Here is a 5978-nt window from a genome sequence, read left to right as displayed (position 1 = left end):
AGCTGTGAGGCCTCGGCTGCTGAAAACAGGTTCCTGGCCTTTGTTTACAGTCTGTATTTGATACAATGTTGCGGTCCGGCTGGCTGAAGCCCATATAGTTACTTAGAGTTGCAGCTCAGAGGCCTGCAGCCTCAGGCGGGGACCGTTGGAGTCCTCAGTCACTGAGGCAAGCAAGTCTCATGTTAGTTTAAAGCTGCCTGGCTGCCGGCCACCATCTTGGCTGTCAGTTAATTTGCATATCTCGCTGATTAGGCAATGGGAAGGGTAGCAGTCGTACGCCAATTACCATGTTTCGCTTTTATTTGTGTAGATAGAGATTAACCAACTATTTGAGTAAACAAAAAATATAAAGTAAAAACAATATGACAAGAAATACTTTTTGAATTATGTTTTTCTTTGGCACCAAGAGTTGTTATTTTAAAGGAGGAAGTAACATTAACTTACACATTTGATATTTAACCATGTCTCCTTGCTGCATGCTATATCTCCATATTGCAGTAAGAACTTGTATACAAGAGGAATGAAAGATTGAGAGACTGTCAGAACCAGAGAAAGCCTGTGATTCCTAATCAATGAAATCTGTGAATGATCTGATTTTTATTGACTAATATAGGCAGAATCTCCAATCCCCTTTATTTTTGTCTAATCTGTTCAATATGATTAGGTATCCACACACAATATGCATCTCTTAACATATGCCAACTCTATAACACACTGGGCAGCACACATACACATACTTTCTCCCTGTCTCCTCTCTCTCTCTTTCTCTCTCTCTTTCTCTCTATCTCTCTAGTCCATTGAGATAAACATTGATATAAACTACTCAATCTTTTTACCTAATGATAAAATCAGACTCAATAATAAATATTGCCTCAAAATATTTCTGAAGTGACTAACTTGCTTGGAGAAAGAGAGGGGCGGGGAGAGAGAGAGAGAGAGAGAGAGAGAGAGAGAGAGAGAGAGAGAGAGCTCTATGTACAAAATCTATCTGGAGTTCTTTAATCTGCCATTCTAGCTGTCTCTTTTTCAGATGTGTCATTTAAAATTAGAATCTTCTCTAAAAAATCCATATTCCTAATAATAATGTTGAGCTTTCTAAAAGTCTGTATATGCCATATAAATATAAAATTTTCCAACATGAAAGTAAGGTATTTACTGCAATGACTGAGGAGAATGTTGACTCACAAGGACAGAAATTTTTCAAATTAAATGATTTGTGTCCTGCTATTCAGGTAAATTAGCATTTGTCAAACACTACGACACTTGACACAATCTCTTATTTTTTATGTCTTGGTAAGGCCATCCATTTATATTAACTCAGTAACCTATACGTGTGAGGAAAGAAGAGTTACATTTTTGAAACATTAGAAGTTATTACAAAAATATTTTTCAAATAATATATACTTTTTTAATTTTGAAACTCAAATTTTGAAAATTTCACAGAGATTAGTGTTAGAGCCCCCAGGTAATCAGAGCACCCCCTTTCAGAGAAACTCACTCAATACAGTTCTGACATGTCAGCAAGGGAGCAACAGTGGGAGATAATGTGTTTTTCCAGCTACTGTGCTTAAAATAAGGCAGATGATGACTCTCAGGAGTAGGTCATTTTATTTGTACTTTTAGCAGTAGCATGCATATATATAGGTGTTTTTTCTCAAACTTTCATTTAGTAACAAAAATAATTTTCAAAAGTAGGTCTGAAGTTAAGGAACACATTTTTAAACTTTTTGAAGAAGTTTTTATATTGTACATTCATCTATAAAATATTTTGTATATGCACTATAATATTTAGTATATGATTTGCTCTGAAATAGAGGTTATGTTACTCCATCTTTCCTAGAACAAGCACTCTAAGTTTAAAGAAATATGCCAATGTTATGTAAGTATAACAGTAAAGGCACTATTTTGTATAGTTAGTTCACATGCATTTAGTGAAAGTGATTTTATATACTAAGACCTGTGCCACTGGAAGTTGAAAAATAATTTTTACAGTCCAGCCAGCACATCTCAGTGGTTGAACATCACCCTATGAACCAGGAGGTCACAGTTTGATTCCCAGCCATGGCACATTACCCCCGCCACCCTCAGTTGCAGGCTCGATACCCAGTAGGGTATGTGCAGGAGGTAGTCAATACATTATTCTGTCTCATCATTGATGTTTCTCTCTCTCTCTGAAATCAATAAAATATATTTAAAAACAAAATAATTCTTACATATATATTCTTCTCTTTGGATATACAATTTGGTTAGTTATTTAATACTAGAGGCCTGGTGCACGAATTCAGGACCCCTAGAATGGCCTGCAGATATCGAGCCCCAGCTCGTGCCCGCAGCCTCACAGCCCCACAGCTCCTCCTGGCACCCCACCTTGGCCTGGCGCCACCCCCTCATCTGCTCCACCATCCCTTCTGTGGGACAATTGATAGGGGCCAGGCCCCCTGCCTGACTCCCTCAGCACTTGGGAGCCAGGCGGCAGCCCTACTCCCCTGTTGCCACCGCTGATCACCACCTGTGGGGTGATTGGCGCGGTGATCTGGTCCCTGCTTGCACCCAACTTGGCCAGGTGCTGCCCACTCTTGCTTCACCATCCCTTCATGGTCCCACTCTCATTGGGGCCCATTAGGGTCACCAGCACCTCCACTGTTGCCCACTGCCAGTACTGCATCACCGACGCCCGCCATGTTCCGCGCCACCCCCTGGGGGTTAGCACACATCACAGGGAGTAGTCGAACTCCCAGTCTCCTCGTCTAATGACCACCCCAGGGGATATTAGGCTTGCATATTAGGCTACCCCAGGGGATATTAGGCTTGCATATTAGGCTTTTATTATATAGGATAAAAAAGAACTGCCCTAACTTACTGTATTTCAATTGCTGAACAATAGATGAAATAATAATTGAACTAATTGAGAAAGTACTATGTGAGAGTTTCAATGTTAAGTAATATACTTCTATCAATGTGAGGTGAATTAAAATACTGCTACCATTTTGAGTAATCTGAGGTTTAGCAAAACCACACTTATAATTCAAGTAAGTGAACAAATCCGAATTCAAGGCCAGATCAATCTTAATTGAGAAATTACTCTTAATCTCTGACTCTCTTTTATGTGATTTGTTATCCAGAGAAAAATATAGAAATATATATACTACCGTTAATCTATCATATATGTACCTCAACCATTGACTGGTTCTAGTCATTCTTTTGAGGTTCATCAAGAAGACCAAAATCAGAATGTCATATTATATGAATACCATGTTTTTTCCCCATGCACAATTTCACTGAAATTAAATATGAATTTTGAGGGACTCTACATATATCTAAAACATTATGACATCTACAAAGCTCAATCAATGAAGTTATTTAACACCACAGAAAATATTTTAAAGTAAAAAACAAAAGTAAAAAAGATTTTGAATTTGTTTAGTAACATGATGTTAATATTAAATTAACTTAGTAAGAGAAATTAATTTAACATTAAAACAATCACATTTTAATAGGGAGAAGTATAAAACCTTAAAATAAATAAATGAAATTGCGTGTTTTTGATAGCAAATATTTTCCAAACATATTTCCAAAAGCAATGTTGGCGTACACTTTTTCTGCAAGTCTAAATTAGTCAGGATTATAAAACATATGAGTTTCTCAGAAGAATCAGTGTTATGTGGAAGGAAAGGCACAGACCATTATTAGGCCGATGCAGACTTCACTCTTGCTGTCCCTGCCCCGCACTGTGACCTCAGTTTTTTGAGCAGGAACACATTTCCCGAACTGCTGAAAACCCTCATTTCTTCACCTGCGCCCTGAAAGGCTGATAGGAATATTACAAGGAGCAGCAGTGTGTGGAAACATCAGGCACGATGCCCCACCCAGAGCAGGTTCCCGGGAAAGGTTAGTTTTCTTTCCTCTCTGCTGTGACCAAACAGCTGTGGGACATTTGGGGGTAATGGTATACAGATATGTTACATAGACACCGTTCAAAGGAAATTATAACATTTTAAATTACAATAGTTATTCTGCCATTTCCTAAAAATCAATGTTTATCTCAGTCTCTACTGTGTAATTGTGACTTTCACAATGTCATTTCACTCTCTAATATTTCTATTCTACATGAAAAAAAATGGACAAGAACCTTGTACAATTCTAAGATTTTTTATGATTCTAATACTTCTCTGGCTAAAAACCACACCCAGAAATGTTATCTATTCAATCAGACATTAGCTCATGATTAAAACACATAAGATTTAGTGTTAATTACATCATGTTCTTTAAAGACCTGTTTTGTGGAGATTATTCAGCAGACAAATAGGAAGAATTAGGTTCAGCATTTTAAATACACAGCAATACCCAACTCATTTAACATATTTCCAAATCAGAAATTGTTTTTACACAAAAAAGCCCTCCTGCATATGACTTCCAGAGATTTAGGTTATCCCGAATTAATCACTCACATAGTTTCAAAAGCAGTGAGGTTCTAAAATGTTTTGAAAAAGAAAAAAAAAAAACAAGGAACTCGGGAAGCTTATTTTTAAATTGTTTTGTAATGTATTTTTAATTTTAATTAAAATCAAACATATAATTTAACTACATAAAGGGATGCTGATATCAAATAATTAATGTATAAGTAGATCTTGCTGCTAACTAAAATATACATCTCTTTCATAAGAAAAACTCTTAAAACATTATTCGCAATGCCTTTCTAAAGTGTTTGAACCACTTTAAGTTTGTAAACTTTATGTTTTAGTTATTCATTATTTCAGTGTGATAGAAATATTCTCAACATGGTATTTCAAGATAGGACATTACTTAAAATTCAGTACTGCTAGAAGTAGGACACAGTGGTTCTCAACCTTCCTAATGCCGCGACCCTTTAATACAGTTCCTCATGTTGTGGTGACCCCCAAAGATAAAATTATTTTCGTTGCTACTTCATAACTGTAATTTTGCTACTGTTATGAATTGTAATGTAAATATCTGATATGCAGGATGTATTTTCATTGTTCGCGACCCACAGGTTGAGAACTACTGGGAGGTACAAAGTCTAGTACAATTGATATTAACAACACGTGGCTATTTAAAATAGTTAAAATTAAAAATTAATTTAATCAGTTACACTGACCATATTCATGTGCTCAGATAGCCACATGTAGTTAGCAGCTATTCTATTGAACAGTACACATATAGAACACTGTGTCGACCTAGAGTCATTCTTTTCTTTTGCATGAACTCTAAAATAGAACATATTCTGAATGTTTCCATATTGGAATTATAATTTAATAAATTTGTTTAAACTTCTTTTATAGTCAATTCATAATGTTCCAATAATCTAATTTATTTTAATTAAAGGCAACAGAGTGTTAAGTAATCAGAGTGCTGAAATTAAGAAAGACTTGCAGATAAAATTTAAAATATAACTGTTTTTTTCACCTTGTTGACAATGGGACAATGCCATGCAGAACACTGAATGACAAGAAAGCTAAAATAAAAGGTGATGATGTTCTTGTGCCTGGAATCTGTGATTTATACTACAATTGCCCAATAGAAATACAATACAAGCCATGAATATGAGCCATACATTTAACTTACAAATTTCAAGTATCCTTATTAAAGAAAGCAATAAAACCAAGTAAAATTAATTTTAGTAGTACACCGTATTTATTCCAAGACATCAAAGATATTATTTTAACACTAGAGCCCAGTGCACAAAATTCTGTGCACTCGGGGGGAAGGGAGGGTCCCTCAGCCCGGCCTGTGCCCTCTCGCAGTCTAGGACCCCTCTGGAGATAACGCCCTGCTGGCTTAGGCCTGCTCCCGGGTGGCAGAGGGCAGGCCCAATCCCTAGGTGCAGCCCCTGGTCGGGCTCAGAGCAGGACCGATTAGGGAGTTGGGGTGCTGCCCCCTGTCATGCACAGAGCAGGGCGGATTGGGAGGTTGCAATGCCACCCTCAGTCACGCTCAGGGCAGGGCTGATTGGGGGGGTT

Source organism: Myotis davidii, unplaced genomic scaffold (assembly GCF_000327345.1).
Source record: "Myotis davidii unplaced genomic scaffold, ASM32734v1 scaffold24, whole genome shotgun sequence".
Taxonomy (NCBI): domain Eukaryota; kingdom Metazoa; phylum Chordata; class Mammalia; order Chiroptera; family Vespertilionidae; genus Myotis; species Myotis davidii.
Note: the sequence above shows the minus strand (reverse complement) of the source record.